The sequence below is a fragment of the Nyctibius grandis genome, chromosome Z (assembly GCF_013368605.1).
Source record: "Nyctibius grandis isolate bNycGra1 chromosome Z, bNycGra1.pri, whole genome shotgun sequence".
NCBI classification, from domain to species: domain Eukaryota; kingdom Metazoa; phylum Chordata; class Aves; order Nyctibiiformes; family Nyctibiidae; genus Nyctibius; species Nyctibius grandis.
This window is the reverse complement of record NC_090695.1, coordinates 58,510,912-58,533,398: the sequence shown is the minus strand read 5'-3', so window position 1 is coordinate 58,533,398 and position 22,487 is coordinate 58,510,912.

The following is a 22,487-nucleotide window of genomic DNA, read 5'->3' as shown; positions in this document are numbered from 1 at the left end:
TCATGGCCAGGAAATCAGTCAAGACATTTAGACTAATCTGACTGTTTTGAAGTAAGTATATATACAGGTTGTTTTCTTGCATGAAAAAGACATTGCCTGCTTCATAACGTATCATTCAAAGGTAGAATGAGTGATTTCAGAATTACTGTACTGTACCTTTACCATTGTCATATAGTTGGCACTTACTTGCTATACAGTCTAGTAAAGTGCACGAACCACACTGTCACTGTGTACTAGTATAATGAAATTAGCACATGCAGCCAAGGGTTACCACAGTTTGTTTTTTTGTTTCTCTCCAGGCTGATTACATGTTACCTATTATAAGATCCTAAAGAAAAAAAATCAAAAATCTATAAAAGATATTTGAGCTCTTAATTGTAGTGGAAACAGCTAAATTATAATTAAGCTGTGGGTATGTTCCTATGCTTCCTGAGATTTAATTTAAAAATGAAAACATAACCAAAGCTTTCTGTAGAAAGTCATGCAGAAGGGCTTCTTCTCTGTGTTTGGAAGATCTAGAAACAAAAATAATAAAAGAACTTTACATTTTCATTTGTATTTAATTATCAGCCTCTGGAAGAATCTGAGGACTGCTTTAAAAAAGTATTCTAGTTTCTATAGTTCAGGTACACTATTGTCAAAATTGAATCTAAGCCCTATGTTGAGACACTAGATTTTTACAGTAGATAGTAAGGTCTTTGGAAGACATCTTAAAGAAGCGTGCAAAAGTGGTTAAGTGCATGAGACCCAGAAATAAAAACATCACATATAGTGTCATTGTATAAATTCTTCCCCCTTAAATATTTCGCTTAACCCTCACTCTGTCAAGTTGCTTTTGATAGATAGACCTCTAGAATAATGAAATCTATGAATTATCAACCTATAGCAAATAATATAGCACATCACAGGTAGAATTCACTTTCTTAATGAAGTTCGCCAATGTTTTCCTTGACTGGGAACTTTTAAGGCCATTCATCAGTTTTAATGTATGGACTTTTGATGAAAAGACTGAGTTTATAGTGGAAATTTCATTGAAATTAGTGGAAAATCATGCTTGTTCTTTATTAAATAAGCTGCAGACTCACCCCTTCAAATTCTGCTGTTAACTTGGTAATAAAAGCTTCTAATAATTTTCCTGAAGTAGGAGGAATTCTAAGACAACAAATTAATAAGCACATGTAGTATTACAAGGTAGTCAGACATATTTATTATTCCTTTTAGTTCTTTTTAGTTTTTAAGCAGAGGTCAACAAAGCAAAAGAAAAAAAATAGAAGTTTTTTTAAAAAAAGTGCTTTAGTTTATGTTAATCTATCAAGATGCTAAATCATGCACTTTTAGTAGAAACATGATATCAAATTATTACACACAAACTCTCTATGATGCTCAAGAACTGAAGAGATACACATTGACGAGTGACACCAGATAATGACAAGCTTAGCTCTTGCCTGGAATTTGTCCCACATCGCATTATTTTATCTGGTTTTGAATAATCTTATATAAAAATGCATGTAACCCACCAGCTTCCTTTTGGCAAAACTTCTCCATAAGCTGAAGTATGGTGTTTATTCCAAGTATTGTGTGTAAGTGCTACCAATTCAACTGGGCCAAAACCCACTTAATACACATTGTGACGCAGAAAAAAAAAAAAACATGTTTTGCTAATTCTGTGTACTTCAATTAATCCGTCTTCCTTTGGGAAGCTTATTGTCACAAAAAAATGAAGCAATGCAAGTCTGGACATGTATTATTTCTGGATATCTCTAAAATACCAGGAGACTGAGCATTTAGGAAGCAGTTTGTTTTCAGCTTCTCCAAGGAGTGGATGATTATACATTTCAGGTTTTGTTACTACAAAGATCATACAAATGAAGGAAGATACAGTTTGAAAGATTCAGGTTGAAGTTACAAGTGTAGTTTTCATAACCTGTTATTGATTCTGCATTTATATTTTTTAATTAAAGGATACTGGAAATTCAGGCCAAGATTCTGGCCACTATGATGTCGTTACCCCGTACAAGCAGTTTGTTCTTCATAGCCTTCTCTGCAAATAACTGAAAGTATATGACAGGTTTCCAAGGCAAAAATCTATCAGAAGAATCAAACAAGCAAGCAAAGCTCCAACATAATCACCTTTGTAAAGCATAAACGACCAGTACAAATCACAAGTACATGTGTTTTTCCTTTGTAGTTAATCTTTAAAACTGTTTTAAATGAATAGCACAAAATTCCTACTGACTTTTTTTAGCTGTTACAAAGGATGATTTCTACACGCATAAATGCAATCATTTTCATATTTGTTTTCTATAAGAAAAATAAAACTTTCATCCATTTGAAATAAAATAGTAATGAAAGAACTCTAGCACCCTACAGTTTATTTTGCAGGGTATATTGTACACATTAATATTACATAGCTCCCTTATTTTAGGTTTCTCAAAGTCGTTTACTTACAGAGTACATATACTTTTGAATCCAGGCCTATGAATGACTCATTGCTTAGCTGGAAGCTGTGATCTGCTTTTATAAATCTTTCCAGAACATATTCTCACATTCACTGTAAAATGCCTGGAGATTCAGGAAAAAGGACTGGATCAATATTGCATTGCTTACTCATTTGTTAATCATGTAGTCTAATCATATTTGTGCCTATTTCTTGGCCTGTCTAACAAGCTTGACCTTTATTTGAACTTTACTTTCAGAACTGTGGGGAAAAGTTGACTGTAAATAGAGCTGAGAACCATTAAATTGAAAAAAAGTAATAAAATTATGAGATGGGCACCACATAGTGACAACGCTTTTGTAGATACTAGTGTGTTCAGAAAACATCAATATTGTTTGAAGCATAGATATATTTTACTGCAAATTTTAAAAAGTAGGAAGGCATTACCTTATACTTAAATAAATAAATATGGTCCTGTTTTCTGACAAAAAATTTTAAATCTTAAAATCAATTATAAAATGGCAATTTAAACCGCACATTAAGTAAAAGAAGATAAACAGGCTACTCATATGTAATATACTTACATGGTATGTTACTTCAGCAGCACCTATCTTTGTGAAGACTAAATTTGTAAAACAGCTTTCCATTGTTGAATATATATATAAGACTATAAAAACGTCTCTTAAACTAAATATGTTTAAATTCCAGTTTGTATCTTTATCCATTAAATATTCCATAGACACATAGCCAAAAATAAACCTGAACTAAATTAGTTTGTCATAGAAAACAAAGTTTGCTCTCTTTCTCCCTCCTTTTCTTTCCTTTCAAAGTTAGGGACAAACACTATGCCATAGTCTAGAAGAGTTTTAAAAGCCCCCCCGACACTGTTCACCTACAGAAATGGTGATCAGCAATTAGCTTCATAATTGAGTTCCCATTTTCAATCACTCATCACTGGGAATACTGAAAGCTGCTACAAGAAGCAGACAGGACAGTTCAGCAGGTCCATTAGCTATTTTTCTTTGGGAGAACCACATTTATTCTTCGCAGAGACATGACCACAGTCAGAACCATATAGAGAAGGTTGACTTCACACTGTACTTTGAATCAACATAATCTGTTCTATATTTATTAAAAATACTGTTTGATCTGATGTAAGTGAAAAAAATACATTCTAGTAATTCTGGATAACACTGAAATATTTTTGTATGCTACAGAATATGCTTCAGAATTGTTGTCAGGTTAATTTTTTAAAGAAATTATTCACAAATATGCAACATAAATTTATGTCATTAACTTACATTGTTACTGTAAACAATAAATTACAAACAAGCTTTTACTCTTGTAAATTTTGTTCACCGCTCAACACTGACCTCTACAATTTGTCAGGTTTCCTGTTTCATAAAAAATATTTTATAACAAGTGTAGTTCTTCTGGCTTTTTATATAATCTGCTGTAAAATTAAACTTCTGGCTTTGGTAGGAAAATCTGATGTAATAAAAATATCTGCACAGGTTGAAAAGAAAAGGCAAATCATCACTACCTTAAACCACAATCCATACCAAGTGATATAAATACGAAGGATTTAGGGTAATATTTTAAAGTTAGTATTTTCATCTCAGTTTAAATCCATTTCAACCAGCATTTTATCAGAAGACTCAACTGGAGAAGAATCCCTACCCTTTGCCTTTAGAGCAATTGAAGAATACAGCTTTTTTTCAGAAACAAATTGAGCCTTTCTTAAAACATGGATCATATTCCAAAATAAGTTCTCCAGTCCTTTGGGAGATCAGAACAGATCAGATCAGACCAGGTCAAATCAGATCAGATCTCTGATATTTCACTGTACCGATGGTTCCATGTACTAATGCATAGATAATTTTGTGTTTTTCCTTTGCTAGCATTGTCCTTAATTAAATAATCTGGCATTAACAGTACTCTATAGAATCAGATTGTTCCTTTGGCAAATCAGTGTTTTATTTTATTCTTTTTCCCCCATTCATCTCATGTTTCATTCTACTTCCGTGTTTCTGACCAATTATTCCTTTAAAATATCCTTTAGTGTTTTCCTTAAACGTCTGAGGTTGCCTGTATTCTCCAGTTCTTAAATGTACTAATACAGTTCCTTAAACCTATTGAATTATTAAATTACAAAGTCCAGTAAAATGTTGGGATCTTTGCTGAAGGTTCTATTCAAAGTCCGTGTCTCTGAATCTGAAGGCAGTATATGAAAAGGTGGTATGTTTATGCAGTCTTTCACTGACATACATCCCAGCTCTCTAAATCCTTAACTCAGGAAATCAAAGGAAGTCTCGGCAGTGTTGTCATTCAGACCAAGTGTTGTCAAATGCTCGTTTATGTATATTTTGCCACAATGGCAGAAAGATCTGACAATCTGATTTTCCTCCATGTATTGAGTTTCTTACACTAGTTGTCTATGGTTCTCTGGAATACAATGTATTAACAGAGATTTTTCTCTAATTTGAAAGTCAAGTGCGAATTGTGACAGAGCAAGTACGAGAAAGAATGGCACAACTGTATTTTCTCAGGGTATAATAAATAGCATAAAACATACCTGAAAATAACTCCTCAACTCCAGGTTGCATGCAACAATTTCTCAAAATAATTGTGTGCTCTGACCAAGATAAGTTTACTTTGATAGAATGGGAATGATTCATTTGCTTTCTGTCATATGAATATTCCCTTAAGAGGTCTGAAACAGTAAATCTTGGGAAATTTTGGAGGAGTTTGTCCTAAAAACCCATGGAATAATACTTGAGTGTAATGGAAATATATATTTAAACGCAAGATTGTGTCCCCGCTTCCTCACCGTCACTCCAACTTAGAGACACAGAGGAGGGAGGAAGGTGAAATGCAGGGGAAGATTTTACTGTATGATTCCCATGTGATGAAAGATTTCTTGTGAAGTACATAAAAGGAGAATATTGGAGCAGTTCCATGGCTACCACAGGAAAATAGAGTAGTAAAGTTCAGAGAACAAGCTACACACCAATGCCTTATTATTGGTTCCTTTACATTTTCCGCATAGATACCTCCACCACACCATATGAATCTTATTATAAAAGGTTTTGGCTAAAGCTTAATGGTGATTCTCGGTTAAAATGTTCTGTTTGGCAACATTCTGATTTATTATTTCTTCTATATGTAGTCATTAATTTTTTTTTTAAAAAAAAGCACTTTGAAAAAGCTTCTTGATCTACTTTTACAACTTCCAGGCTGCGAAGTTAGTCCAGCAGCAGCACTGGATACCTCTTGTGGAAAGGCCACCAGGATATGAAACAGCTGTACCCTTCAGCTGGGAGTGGATTAGTGTCTATGTGCATGGAGATGAAAGAAGATGAAGGATTTGTATTTCGCTTTTTTTTGTCTTTTTTTTCTCCCTGACTTCAGTTTTCAAAATGCAGACTATCTTCAAATGATTGTATTTGCCTTTTGGAAATAAATGCATTCGTAAAATAACATTTCAACTTCCAAAAATCACTCTGGTCAGGCAAGTTCATGCCCTTTATTTCTGAAGATAGTGAAAATAAAAAAAGGAAATTCCACTGCCCAAAAAGACACAAGGAAGACAAACAGAAGTCAGCCTTAAAGGATTTATCTCATGTTCACACAAAGATGACATGAACCACAACTGTGGCTGCAGAGTCCCTCAAACACACTTTCAAGTCCTCAGTCAAATAAGCAAGGACTTGAAGGCCATTGGTGGCTCCCTTCTGTTTCTCAAGTGTGAATTCAAACTTACACAGGGGTTTCTTATATTCTTCACCATGCACATCTAGATATATAACAGTTTTTTTGCAGCCTTGGACTCTTCTCTGTGCCCTGGGCACCTACACTGTGCAACAAGGGGACAAAATTGAAGAAGCTTTTTAGCTTTTATGGCTTATTGATTTTTATATTTTCAGATGTATTAGAGCAATTTTTTAAATGTATCCACCTTACCTTGATATCTTGAGTGTGGAGAGAGGATTTCACATTTATTAGCTTTGCTTTGCTGGAAAAAAATACAGCAGTAGAAGTACATTTGTGTTATCTCAGGGGTATAAATGGTTTTGGTATATATAAAGAAAATCAATTCTCAGAATAAAATTCAAAGCTTGTGTGCAAGTGTTACATAAAAACCAGACAACAAAGAACGCACTTTCCCAAGTAGGTAACAAAGATAGTTTTAAAAAGTACAATCTTGAATTGCAGTTGAACTCAATGATGCTTAATACTTTCCAAATAGGGAAGTTCTATCTTAATGGAGAGCATATAATACAGTAAATACTCTTTTATTATCTCTGATCAACCATGACAACATTAGAAAAAGGAATGCAGGAGAAAAGCCTTCTCCAACGGGAGTACTATTTTCTCAAATCAGAGGCAATAATGTAATGTATGAGCTGTTTCATTGTAAGAATTTTGATTGCATTAGGTGATTTGAATTTTTAAACACTATAAACAGGAAATTCTATCCTGCAACAAAAGCAACTGGCCCAAGAAGTGAAGGGAATTCAGCTGTCTTGCTGTTTACCATATCAAGAACATGATATTTGTTTCTCCCATAGTATTCATGTCAAGTGATAATTGTGACTACATCAACTACATTCAACTGTAATGATCACCTCATTTTGGTATCATTTATATGACTTTGACCACGTCCTAACCGTTCCATAATGCAAATGCTTCTGACTCTGTACTTTGTACGTTTTTTCCCCTCAAACTAGGAATGTACACCTCAGATTATTTAAATAGTTCACATATGAGGGCTATATAAACCTTTTTTGCATAAATGCTCCTTGAGTGTTTCAAAATGTTAACATCGTTGGAGTTGCTTGTTTTCCACTGTTGGATAATATATTACTCTGGGAGCACTACAAGTCAAGACAATATTAGGTCTCTTCAAAGTTTTGCAATTTAATCATATTATTTTTCTTCATTTAAAAAGAATATAACCTATTATGTCAGAAGTGTTTAGGGAGGAGCAGCAAAAACAAATCTGTAATTTCCATATGAAAACACTTAGATGTGCAGTATGCAATTTATCCCTGAAAAAGAATAAGATATAAATATACTTCTGGGGCTGATGTGGCACTCTGATAGTGCAAAAATGAAGCAAACTATGTTAAAATGGAATTATGACAGAGAAGAAAGTAGGGGATTTCATATTATCCTGTTTCATGTCTTTTCCTTATTAGTCTGCAACAGAGGCATGTAGAAGGTTCCATTTATTCATGTCCATGTAGTAAACCCATATTAGAGACCCTCATTTCAAAAAGCACCTTATTCTTTCCCATGTTTTGATGTTTTTGCTATCTGATTGGAAGCATTTATGATCAAACTTCTAAGTAACACTTTCTGTGTAATTACACAAACTAACAGGCAAGTACTGTCTATATGCAAAATTACACCAAACGCTACTTTCCAGTGGTACTATGACCTATGAAATACAATTGTAAAACACGAATATAGATTAGAATTTAAAAGATTTTCACACTTTCTACTGGAGTTTATAAAACATTTTGCAAGTGGATTCATGACAAGGTTATAGTGTACCCTCTGAAGAAATGGTTTTAAAACGGGTAAGCTTTTTCATCTTTTCTCATTCTCAGTGGAAGCATGTCACATCTCCATTGCTTTCGTTAACCATAGAAAGTCTCCAGTTAGCAACTCCAATGACCATGCACTATCCTTTTTCTAGAAGGAAAGCTGGCTTGTTGTGTACTATGAAGGACTTCCTTTCATTAGAAGTTAGAGTCACTAGTGGAAATGGCATGGTGGCTAATAACCAGCAGGCAATTGCTGCCATCACCTTTAGGTATTTGCCACTCTAGTGGAATCCTAAGCTCTAAGTTAGTTTTCTTGCTTTCTGTAAAAATAGACAGGAAGAATTATGTTCCTGAGTATAGAACATGCAAATTATTTGTATATTGAGCAGGGCCAGTCTGAAACAAAATACATAAAATGTTTCAAAAGAGTGTGTCTTAGAACTGATGCATCTCCACTATTAAGATATTTCTGTGCATTCTTAGTTCTGAACAATTAATTGCTACATGATTAAGCCTTTCTTGGGGTGGGGGGGGTGGATGGGAAGTAACAGATTTCTTTAGCTCATCCTTCTTCCAAAGCAGAGACAATAAATAGTTAAAATTACTTTTTACGCTTAACAACACAACGTTGAGACCGGTTCTTTGAGTTCTAGGACAGTTAGGCTAAATTTAAATCTTTTACTTTCCGAGAGAAAACCTAAGTGTTTGGGTCTTTCTAGGAAGTTTGAATTCTTCTATTTGTTTTTTGTTTTGTTTTGTTTTTAATTTCCTGGAAATATTTGAAGAGTTTGTGGTTTAGAATGACAGTGAAGAAGAGATAAGGAATGTTGACACCTTTACATGAAGCAGTGAGTGAACAAGGCCGTAGAGGTCCTATCTAGCAATTAAGAATTTTCTCTGCAGCATCCTGGAACAACAGTACAAAAAAAATTTGCTTTTATATTTTGGAAAGAATAGGAGAAGAAATAAATATGTGCAAACAACTTTGATAATTGTCAGGGCTAGAAGGAGGGGAGTACCCTCTACTTTTTACTTTGCAATCTGGTCTCCAGCCACGACCCAGCAATATGGTATTTACCCCATTTACCTGGATTAGGAGACAGACCCAGTGAACTCTCTGACTAGCATCTTCTTTGCCTTCCAAAACTGCACAAAGCATGAAAACATTGTGTGTTCATTCCAAAATTGAACTTCAGTAAATTAAAGTCTCAGCTGAATGAGATTTACCTCTCAGTTTCCCTTATAGCAGAAGGGTTATATACTTGCATTTGTTCACTGACTTTACAAACTACTCAGTAAATGCCAATAAGAAACATTGATATTGGCCTTAACCTCAATTCCTTTCTTTCTTTCTTTCTTAACAAGTCATACAGCTTACCTATATTTTACTTATATATTATTTAAATACAGTTTAATTCTTAGAGGTGTAGCTTGGCACCTGAGTATCTAAAAGATACTCCGAATTTTTTTTCTGAACTGTGTTAAGAGATGGAAATAGTGCAGATATGCGAATGCTTTGTTACCGAGTCAATAGAAAGATGTGTACCTGTGTTATATCCTAGCTAGACGGTCTGTTCTTTACTGCTAGCTTGATTATTTTAGCTATATAGAATTCAAATATATTAACTTTTTATTTATACACAAATGTGCTCTTTATTAACTTCTCCGTATAGAGGCTACTCTGTGTTCTTATTTAAGGGTCAAATAATATGTTTCAGAGTGAGTAATAAACCAGTTGTGATACTTATTTATTCCTTGCATAAGAAAATGGGCAAGGAAAGGAAGAAACTTTGGGGCTCACTAGTTTCATTACTCTGCAATAGGCGTGCTAATACAGGATACTGCTTGCTGAAGACAGGGTTTTCTTTATGCTAGGTGAAGATGTAAATCACATATAAAGCAGTTTGCTTTCTGCTATAAAGCAGAAAGAAAGAGAAGTTAACGTAACTTCTGGGAGCCATGTGGTTTAGCAGTCAGAACTGGACTGGAAGTCAGTATACAGTTTCTTTTATGCTTTCTGAATCCAATTATTTACCTCACCTCAGATAAGTCATTCTACTTCTCTGTATCTACTTCACTTCACACTTTTTGTTTATTTACACTGTTAATTCTGTAGAGCAGAGGTGCATTCAAAGCACATATTTGTTCTCTTTCTAACTAAGTTTATATTAATTGTAAGCTATTTGTTTAAAAAAAAGATACCTTAATAACTCTGAGAAAACTTTAAATAAAAAGAAATTGGTTTTGATCAACATTTTTTTTTTATATATTAAGCCACCGTATAAAATTATTATTGACTGTTTTAACATCTTAGGTTACTTATAGCCCATCTTTATCTACTATTAGTTTATCTTAAATAATATGATTCTGTAAAAACCACATAACATCTCAGGTTCATAGACATGTATATATACATATATAAACCTCAGGTTTGTATACATATGTATGTAAATATGAGGTTTTCTGACCAACAATTTTTTTCCTCGTTTGCTGATTTTCACCAAGATAATAGAGAAAACAAACTTTAAGAATTAATTAGTTCTTGAGAGTGTATCAGGAACCCCTTCAGCCATCAATCACTAAAGCACATTCAGTCTGGAATGCAGCACAACTGAGTAAATTGACGATCTAACTTGATGGTTGAGCTAGAATCCCTTTTTTTATGCATCAGATCATGAAGTCAGGTAAGGTTATCAATTTATATTTACTTATTGTTTATATAGAATAAAGAAGCTGTCATTCTGAAAAAAGATTGGGAAGCTAGTTGATATATCAGCCTATAATGAGAATAACTAAGGATTCTCAAATCTGAGGAAATTAAAATATTCATTTCAAGTATGGATTTAAAAAGATAAATTTAAATTTTGTGGTCATAACTGGAGAAATATGAAACAATTTTCATCAAGTGTTTTTGGCTACTCCTGAAATTAAAACTTTTAGGTAAAGAATTTGGCCCAAACTTTCCAATGTATCATCTCTGAGTTTAGTCAATACATAAGAATTGCTCTCTTAAAACATTTGGAACATTTCACTTCTCATCCTAACTGAACACATGCCAGCAAAAGAGAAAAAAAGATAAAGAGAGTTAACACCATCAAGAAAAATAATTTCTGATTTTAAATAATTCTGATATTGTGATCAATTTAACTTCTCAGGTAACAAGTTTTCTAACCTGTTCATTAGTTCATCTAGTGTTTTAATTGACATTAGCACTTTCAATTGGCTTAAGCTAACAGAATTCATGCATACAGAGGTAGAATGCATAAAAAAGTACTGTACTTTAAAACTGAGAAAATTAGAAGAAACAATAAAATCCTTGGATATAACAAGCTCATGTCATAATTGCAGTGATTTTAATTTTGGATGGTAAGGAAGCATTAAGAACATCTAGAAAACCATAAGATAAAGAAGTCAAATTTATCAAAAAATTAGAAGACAGAAACATGATACTGAGGATTTATTTATTGTTTTTACTGAAACTTCTATCAGGAAGTTTTAGGAAGTCAGTTCTAGGAAATTGCGTCCAAAAGGTTGATTTGTTTTCTCCCTGAAGTATTCAATTTTCTGTATGGAATACTTGATCTTATAATCAAATGCACCAGCTTTTATAGTTACTAGGAAGGTTTATTTTCCAGGATGTAAAACAAGCAGATGGTAACCAGTAGGTATACCAGAAAAAAAATTCATTACCTGTTCTTTGATGCTCAACTAGAATTGGTAGTCAGATTATTGAATCATGTTAAGTCCAGAAAAAATGACAAATGACCAAAATATATTTGCAAGTCATTTCTCTTTAAGAAAGTAACCAAGACTGACCTCTAAGTCTCTAAGATTAATCATCAGCCAAGACATAATTCTATAAAATATTTGTGTAGACCAATACACCCCAAAGATTTTCTTGTTGTTACCAAGTGAGGTGTAATTGAAGGTTCAATTCACTTCTTTAATTCCTCACATAGTTCTATTCCTATGAGGGTGTAAAATAATTTTTCTACCTCTTTGTTCCACTTCCACTTCTTTTACATCTGCTTGAATTTTTGGTGGATCATTAGAAGCTCATAGAGTAGCTGACAGCCTGAGAAAATCACAGAACCAAAGAATCACAGAATGGTTAAGGGTTGGAAGGGACCTCTAGAGATCATCTAGTCCAAATCCCTGCCAAAGCCAATTCACCTACAGCATGTTGCACAGGGTCACGTTGCCAGAATTAATTCCAAGCTGTCCTTGGCCTTCCTTGTCACCTCCCTGCATACTCTGACAACCTTCCTATATTCCTCTCAATAGGCCTGTCCCTCTTTCCACATTCCGTAGACTTCCTTCTTCCATTTCAGTTTTGTCAGAAGCTCCTTGCTCATCCATGCAGGTCTCCTGCCCTATTTGCTCGATTTCTTACTCATAGCGATGCACTGATCTTGAGCTTGGAGGAAGTGATGTCTGAATATTGATCAGCTCTCTTGGACCCACCTGCCCTCTAGAGCCCTAACCCATGGGATATCCCCAAGTAGGTCCTTGAAGAGGCCAAAGTCAGCTCTCCTGAAGTCCAGGGTTGTGGTCCTACTTATTGCCCTGCTTCCTCCAAGCAGAATCCTGAACTCCACCATCTCATGGTCGCTACAACCCAGGCTACCCCCAACTTTCACATCTCCAACCAGACCTTCGTTATTTGTTAACACAAGGTCTAGTGGCGCACCTCTCCGCGTTGGCTCCTCCACCACCTGTGTCAAAAAGTTATCGTCAACACTCTGTAGGAACCTCCTGGACTGTGGGTGCCTAGCTGTGTTTTCTTTCCAGCAGATATCGGAGTGATTGAAGTCCCCCATGAGAACTAGGGCTTGCGATCGCGAGGCTACTTCCAGCTGTCTGTAGAAGGCCTCATCTACTTCCTCTTCCTGATCAGGTGGCCTGTGGTAAACACCCACAACAGTGTCACCCCTGTTAGCCTGCCCCTTAATTCTTACCCATAGGCTCTGTACTCGTTCTTCATCCTTCCCTAGGCTCAGCTCAATACATTCCTTTTGCTCTCTCACATAAAGGGCAACTCCACCTCTTCGCCTTGCTGACCTGTGCTTCCTAAAAAGTATGTAACCATCCATGACAGCATTCCAGTCATGAGAACTATCCCACCATGTCTCTGTAATTGCAATAAGATCATGGCCCTGTGACCTCACGTAGATCTCCAGTTCTTCCTGTTTATTCTCCATGCTGCATGCATTGGTATACAAGCATTTCAGGGAAGTAGCCAAGCATGCAGGTTTCCCAGGAAAGGCACAAGAGGATCCGTGATATCTATACACACCCTTGAGGCGGCTGGCCTTCTTGTTTCTGTCTTGAGAGGCACCCAAGGAACCTTTCTCTCTGCTCTGATTGGCCTGGCTTATTCCCCCAATAGAGGCAATGACATGAGCATATTACTGTTCTGGACCCCACCCCCTAACTCCTTCAGTTTAATAGTTGAACTCTGCAAAATACAAAGACTTCTGGCATGCCAGACAGAGCAAGTACTTCTGACTTTCATTCTAAGTATTGTTATAAGTAAATTTGGGCAACTGGATATTCGGTTACTATCTACAACACATATTTTTCATCTCATAGTGAATCTCTTTTAACATCCTACAAGTTTTGATGACATCACTTTCAGACTGGGGATTCTGTAGAAGATGGAAAATTTGATTTTTTTTCGGCTTGGCACATTCCCTTTGATATTTCTGAAAAACTATGCTTGTGATAATAGCAAGTGGGAATAGAAAGTACTTACTGGTTTGAGCAGAGAAATGAATTTTTAAAATCTTGAAACTATTTAGAAATATTAATTTGCCTGACTGACCTATGATACTATGTGAGCATAGTGGAGATATCTTTGTCTTTCCCTCCATTTATTTTTTAAAATAATTGTTGTTACACAAATGTTCTTGAAAAGAAAAATTAAAGACAACTGCCCTTGATAGACCATTCTATGAAGATCTGAATAAGTTTCATTAAGTTGTCCATCTCAGGTCTCTCAGTATAAGCCTCCCTTAAACAGGCATTGATTTGCTCCATAAATACAAAAGCACTATTAGTTAATACATAAATACCCTCATTGGATGAGGACATATTCATAGAAAAGAATTGTTACAGTTATTTCCCTAAAGTAATTAAAAAAAAAAGAAGGGGAAGTCCAGGTTTTGAATTTTAAATCTATGTATCACTCTCATGACCACTTAATTATTTTAGGTTCTCAGATATTTTGCATTTTTTTTATTATTTCTCAGGTAACATTTAATATCTAAACCCCTAATTTCCACATATAATACAGAGCAAATTAATTTCTACATAATACTGCTGTTACATTTCCATAACTAAAAATAACTATTGTTGGAAACAAGGGCCAGATAAATCTATTAGGACCTCTATAGTCCTGGGTCAGGATCTGTTGATATTAAACTTCTGCATCAAGACAGGGAAACAAGATCAGAAAAAGTCCATAAGTAGACTCTGCTGCTTTCACTGATGCTCAGAAGTCAAATTTCTGTTGATTCCCTTGATGTCATACTGCACATTTAATAATATTGTCTCCAATCAAAGAGTGCCAGTAAGAGCAAAGAGAGAAACCAGATTCCAGTTTAGTGATCTAATCTGAATGTAAATCTAAACAAAGTTTAATAAATCTAAATCTTATAAATATCATAATTAATGTCTCGAAGTCATTGTTCACTCTCAGCTGGACTTTGTCTCTTTCATAGCTAATATATGAAATAGATTACATACAGAGCTAATGCTCCGGGTCAGTGTGTAATCTAACATTTTCTGGGACTATTCTTAAGTAGACCTCAAACCCTTTGACTTGATGCATGAGGTCTTTTTCAATGAAAGAGCAGACTTGGATGTTATGCAGATAGTATATTACCACTAGTTCTCACTTGTTCTCCTCTGCCTGTTCAATGGCAAAGTTGGTGTTCCCTTAATTTTTATGAAGCAGTAAGACTTGCTGATGAATCAGTGATACACCTTGCAATTCTAAGTCTTTCTTCCCTTACTAGTGCCAAATGTTTGGAGTACTATCACAGAATCAAAGAATCACAGATTGGTTAGGGTTGGAAGGGACCTCTGAAGACCATCTAGTCCAATCACCTGCCAAAGCAGGTTCCCCTACAGCACGTTGCACAGGGTCGTGTCCGGGCGGGTTTTGAATATCTCCAGAAGAGACTTCACAATCTCCCTGGGCAGCCTGTTCCAGTGCTCTGTCACCCTCAAAGTAAAGAAGTTTTTCCTCATATTCAGATGGAACTTCCCATGTTTCAGTTTGTGCCCATTGCCTCTTGTACTGTCACTGGGTATCACTGAGAAGAGTCTGGCTACATCCTCTTGACACCCACTCCTAAGGTATTTATAAGCATTGACAAGATCCCCCCTCAGTCTTCTCTTCTCCAGGCTAAACAGACCCAGCTCTCTCAGCCTCTCCTCACAGGAGAGATGCCCCAGTCCTCTAATCATCTTTGTAGCCCTCCACTGGACTCTCTCCAGTAGTTCCTCATCTTTCTGAACTGGGTGGCCCAGAACTGGACACAGTATTCCAGGTGTGGCCTCACTAGGGCCGTGCAGAGGGACAGGATAACCTCCCTCGACCTGCTGGCCACACTCTTCCTAACGCACCCCAGAATACCATTGGCCTTCGTGGCCATAAGGGCACATTGTTGGCTCACGGTGAACTTATTGTGCTCCAGGAGTCCCAGGTCTTCTCTGCAGAGCTGCTTTCCAGCAGGTCAACCCCCAGCCTGTACTGGTACATGGGGTTATTCCTCCTCAGGTGCAGGAACCTACACTTGCCTTTGTTGAACTTCATTAGGTTCCTCTTCCACCCAGCTCTCCAGCCTGTCCAGGTCTCGCTGAATGGCAGCACAGCCTTCTGATGTATCAGCCACCCCTCCCAGTTTTGTGTCATCAGCAAACTTGATGAGTGTACACTCTGTCCCTTCATCCAGATCACTGTTGAATAAGTTAAACAGGACTGGACCCAGTACTGTCCCCTGGGGAACACCGCTAGCTACAGGCCTCCAACTAGACTGAGCACCGCTGATCACAACCCTCCGAGCTCTGCCATTCAGCCAGTTCTCAATCCACCTCACTGTCCACTCATCTAACCCACACTTCCTGAACTTTCCTATGAGGATGTTATGGGAGATAGGGTCAAAAGTCTTGCTGAAGCCAAGGTAGACAACATCCACTACTCTCCCTTCATCAACCCAGCTGGTCATGTCCTCATAGAAGGCGATCAGATTGGTCAAGCATGATTTCCCCTTGGTGAATCCATGTTGACTACTCCTGATAACTTTCTTTTCCTCCATATGTTTAGAGATGGCATCCAGGTGAGCTGTTCCATCACCTTTCCAGGGATGGAGGTGAGGCTGACCAGCCTGTAGTTGCCTGGGTCCTCCTTCTTGCCCTTTTTAAAGACTGGAGTGCCATTGGACTTCCTCCAGTCCTCAGGAACCTCTCCTGTTCTCCAAGACCTTTCAAAGAGGATGGAGAGTGGCTGGGCAATAATATCTGCCAGCTCCCTCAGCACTCTTGGGTGCATCCCATCAGGGCCCATAGATTTGTGGGTGTCCAGTTTGTCTAAATGATCTCTAATTTGATCCTCCTCAACCAAGGGAAAGTCTTCCTTTCTCCAGACTTTCTCTCTTACCTCCAGGGTCTGGGATTCCTGAGGGCTGGCATTAGCAGTAAAGACTGAGGCAAAGAAAGCATTCAGTAACTCCACCTTCTCTGTATCTTCCGTCATCAGGGCACCCTTCTCCTTCTGCAGCGGGCCCACATTTTCCCTAGTCTTCTTTTTGCTGCTGATATACTTGAAGAAGCCCTTCTTGTTGTCTTTGATGTCCCTTGCAAGATCTAATTCCAGTGGGCCTTAGCCTTCCTCGTCGCATCCCTGAATACTCTGACAACCTTCCTATATTCCTCCCAAGTGACCTGTCCTCTTTCCACATTCTATAGACTTCCTTCTTCCATTTCAGTTTTGTCAGAAGCTTCTTGCTCATCCACGCAGGTCTCCTGCCCTATTTGCTCGATTTCTTACTCATAGCGATGCACTGATCTTGAGCTTGGAGGAGATGATGCTTGAATATTGACCAGCTCTCTTGGACCCACCTACATTCTAGAGCCAGATCCCATGTTGTACCCCCATGGAGGTCCTTGAAGAGGCCAAAGTCAGCTCTCCTGAAGTCCAGGGTTGTGATCCTACTTATTGCCCTGCTTCCTCCACGCAGGATCCTGAACTCCACCAGCTCGTGATCACTGCAGCCAAGGCTACCCCCCACTTTCACATCCCCAGCAAGACCTTCTTTACTTGTTAGCACAAGGTCTACCGTGTTGGCTCCTTCACCACCTCTGTTAAAAAGTTATCATCAATGCTCTGCAGGAGCCTCCTGCACTGTGGGTGCCTAGCTGTGTTTTCTGTCCAGGAGACATCAAGGTGATTGAAGTCACCCATGAGAACCAAGGCCTGCGATTGTGAGGCTACTTCTAGCTGTCTGTAGAAGGCCTCATCTACTTCCTCTTCCTGATCAGGTGGCCTGTAGTGTCACTCATATTAGCCTGCCCCTTCATTCTTACCCATAAGATCTCAATTAATTCTTCATCCACCCTTAGAATATGTATTGAATTCTCTGTAATATTTTGTCAATTAATTAAAGAATTTCATTATCCTAATTTATAGAATACCTCATGAGAGATAAAAAAAACTTATTGACACTTCTGTCAAAATTCAGGATCTTACTTCAAATATTGCAAATATTGCAAAAACTGTGGTTTGAGAACAATAAAGCACATTTCCGTGTTTCGTCTTGGTAGCTGGAACTATTTATTTAATAATAAACCAAAAGATGAAAATAGTTATCTGCCTCCTTCCTAAAACATTATCTCTGAACAAAACATTTATCTTCTGTTCTACTACATAGTTTTATCTTTTCCTTTATACAACAAAGCTGCATATGAATTCCCCTTTATTCAGAAAGACCAGGTAGAAACCTATGAAGTAGTCTTAACTTGGGCAACTGGTTGAAGCTCAGTTCTCTTGATTAGCTTAATAAGCAGGCATCTCTGAACAACAAACAAGAATGAAAACAGAAAAGGTTTTGATTGTTTCAATTATTCTGGTTATGTAAGTTTGTTTTCATAATCTTTTCATATGAAATATAGAAGCTCACAGAAAACACACCTTCATTTGTCAATAATACTCCCGAAGAAGAGAGAAGGTCAGTGATAAGTTTGGACTGGTAAGTGCCAAAAAAAACAGTAATGAAAATTAATTGAGTAAACAAGTCCTTTATAACACTTTATAACTATGCATGAGATCCTATGTGAGATTTGATTTCCTGCCAAGCTTCACACAGAACTGTGATTTTGAAGGTCTGTAAGGCTGTCCAACCAACATACACAGAATTCAGGTTTTTTCCTACTTTTTAGCTGAAAAGGCAGTTAAACTGAGCCCAACCCATCAGTCATTATTAAACATTGCCCCTTTGAGCTAAGATACAAGAGAGTAGAAAGAGAATAAGGTCTGATATATATCAGCTGGAGATAGAAATTTCTGTTGAAATATCATGAAGTATATAAACACATATAATTAAGTGGAAAAATAAAAATAAAATTATATATTGCATTTGAAATTGTTTTAAAATTTTCTCAAATTAAAATACCTTCCGAAATCCTATATATTAGAACATTACCAAAGCTTTAGCTTTTAGTTCAATTTTTAATTAAGATACTGTTAAATATCAAACTTTCCCACACAGGGGAAACGTCAAGTTTCAATATTTTGTGGTCAAATTTATTCATTGTTCTTTAGTAAGATGCTGCACTATCTTGAAAAATAACTTTCATATCACTAAACATGTAAGTAGAAATACTACCATGCCCATTTTACACATCAAAAAGTAATCTTATTTCAGAAAATGAAGAAAAATAGTGATACTCCTCAACAACTGTTTGAATAGTTATAATCAGTGAATGTTTACAGTGCAAAGGTTGGAGTTCATGGCATAGTGAAATTGAATTTGAATGTTGGCACCCCAAACAACAGCCTGTCCAATTTACGTGCATCCTTATGTAGCTGCGAGATAGGACATTTAATTGCACTTTAGTAGATTTCCTTCTTTAATAGAAGTGGTTACTCTAGCAGGAGAAATGGCCAGGATGTGATAAAGTTTGCTGTGTTTATGTTCGGATAGCATTACCTGCCTACTGACCACGAGCTGGGACTTCTGAGTTTTCCTCACAATTATGGTTTAACCTAACACAATTGCAAGAATAAGGTTCCTCTCCATTACTGAGCTGAACCATTTCTGCTCTGTGATTGAAATGAATCACTCTTACTACTTGAGTGCCTATAACTATCGTATATATTCATATATGTACAAAAGGGCTACAATTATTATTGGAAAGCAGTGTGTTATATAGAGATGGATAAGTTGTTTGTACAGGCAATAGCGTCTATAGTGGAGATTCTGTCAACACAGATTACCCTGAGGTTTGGGGATTATGGGCAATGGTCTGCAATGTATAAAACAATATAACCCACATCATCTATCAAGCTTTTTATCTTCACAGACTGAAACAGTCCCAGTCAAAAAGAGGCACGCAGGATGTTAAACATCATTGTATTATGCCAGGAATAATGCAGAATAACTTGTTTGGTATTCTGTACAGATAATAATGAAACCATTTGATTTGCTTTATTTCTAGAAACGCTAGTTATTTTAGAAGAGACAGTATTATCTTGATTAATTATAGAGAAGTCTATACTGTGAAATGTCATGTATAATAGACATCACTACCCACAAAATAACATTAACTTGAAATTGCTTGTTGCAGAAATAAAATCTTTTAAAATGTGAAATTCATTCCTATGAAAAAAATCTTATTCCACTAAAACTACATATTATCATAAGTCAATATAAAAGGAGTCTAAATGCTGATTCATCACTCAGCCTTCTCCTAAAATAAGTCAGCATGTAGGGCAAATAAGAACGAGTCACAGAGCTCTGTATGAAACTGTACAAGGTGCTTGACTGATGAAGATATAGTAAAGATAGTTATTAGATATTCAGAAGCAGTAGCTGTACCCTGTAGTCTTCTCTGAAGCACAAAGTCTGAAAAATATTGCATCTATAAAACTTTATAAAATAGGCACTGTATCCAAAATCGACAGTGATTGTGTGAATATAATGAGAGGATAGGTGATTAACTATATAATGATATCTAAATCTTTTCATTAAAACTTTTTCTTTAAAATTTTCATTTCATAAGGACCCTCTAGATTTCTTATTGTTAAAAAGGCTAAAACAAGCTTTGAGATGATGACCAAAACATGTACATTCCTGTTAATCTAAGTATGGCCCTTACTAAGACAGAAGCCTAAATAAACTTACAGAATATATTTTAAGATACTCATAAGACTACTCAATTTATGGGGTTATATACAGACTGCAGGCATGCCAAGTATCTCACCACCCATTTCAACCTCAACTGAGTTACCCGAGCACTGATGTCTAGTGTTACTTGAGATGCAACTACCTGCCTTGCTATTTCAAAAGAGCGCAGGTTTCTTGTAGGTCTTTTCCCACAGCTCCAGCCCTGACACTGTTGATGTTTCATGTATCCCATCTTTGAAAATACTCAAATGAATTAACAAAAGTGATTGAGTGAACACGGATGTGTCATGGATGCACTGGTATAAAGATATTTGTATAGTTTAATTGGACTCAAATAATCTAGAAATTTAAGGCTAAAAATAAGACTTTCATACTACTCCCAAAAGAAAACAAAAAGCTTCCAGAGCTGTTCTGTTACTAGCACATGAAAAAAATAACACATCATGAATCAGTAGAAACACTTAGAAGTTTTCCTGTGAATAGCTGTTACAATGGTCCGATTATAGGCTTGTATTTAAAAAGCATTAAAAGATATAGATTAACATTTCCCAAAGCCTAAATAAGCTCTTCCTGCTAATTCAGACATGGGGTTTTAAAAAAGGTTAACATAATGTCAAAATGGTGGGGCAGGTGCATCTTTCACATACCTAGCCAGAGCACCTCACAGCTTGTTTTTGGCCTACATGGCAGCCAAGGCGGCAAACTGCATCCTGGGGTCCATCAAACACATTATCATCAGCTGGTCAAAAGAGGTGATTATCCCGCTGCATTCAGCATTGGTGCAGCCTTACCTTGTGTATTATGTACAGTTCTGGGCCCCACAATTTTAGAAGGATATGAAGGTCCTTGAATGCATCCAGATGAGGGCAACAGAGCTGGTGGCAGGGCTGGAAGGCATGTCCTATGAGGAGCAATTAAGGACTCTCTGTTTGTCCTGTTTGGAGAAAAGGAGGCTGAGGGGTGACCTCATTGCTCTCTACAGCTTCCTGAGGAGGAGAAGAGGAGAGGGAGGTGCTGATCTCTTCTCCCTGGTATCGACTGACAGGACGCCTGGGAATGGTTCAAAGCTGCATCAGAGGAGGTCTAGACTGAATATTATGAACCATTTCTTTACCGAGAGAGTGGTCAAACACTGGAACAGGCTTCCTAGGGAGGTGGTCGATGCTCAAGAGGCACGTGGATAATGTGCTTAACAACATGCTCTAACATTTTGTCAGCCCTGAAGTGGTCAGGCAGTTGGACTAGATGATCATTGTAGGTCCCTTGCAGCTGAAATATAATATTCTATTCTATTCTATTCTATTCTATTCTATTCTATTCTATTCTATTCTATTCTATTCTATTCTATTTATTTATTTATTTATTTATTCTAAAAATCATTCCAAGTTGTTTTTTTTCTCAGAGTGATACTATGACTTTTATGGAAGCTTTTCTTCTGATGTATTTAGAAAGCAGCTGGCTGATACACTCTGTCTTTCCCTCTTGACAAGACTGATTCATTCTGTCCTGTGCAAAAGTTAATAACTAACTAAATAATTAATTAAAAAGAGGATCTTAGACTTTTATTTGGCTTCCTGGATTCTTATTTCTGAGCTCCAAATTTTTCTCCATTTCTGCATGTTATTTCTCCTCTTCACTTCCACATGCTCTTCTAGCAACTTTCTCTTATGACTTTTGGTCTCCATAATTTTGTAATTTTTTTTCCCTAATAAATGTAGGACTTGTTATTGCAGAAACATTTTAAGCACAATACACAGTCATCTAGAAATAAGAGGTGGTTCTCAGCATCATTCACATCAGTATTTGATGTGAAGAATCATTCGCCACTCAGTGTACTCTTGCCTTACTTTCCTTGAGGGTAGGAAGGCTCAGCAGAGGGATCTGAACAGGTTGGATTGATGGGCTGAGACCAATAAGATGAGATTCAACAAGGCTAAGTGCTGGGTCCTGCACTTGGGTCAGAACAACCCCATGCGATGTTAGAGGCTTGGGTAAGAGTGGCTGGAAGGCTTCCTGGCAGAAAAGGACCTGGGGGTGTTAGTTGACAGACAGCTGAATAGGAGCCAGCAGTGGGCCCAGGAGGCCAAG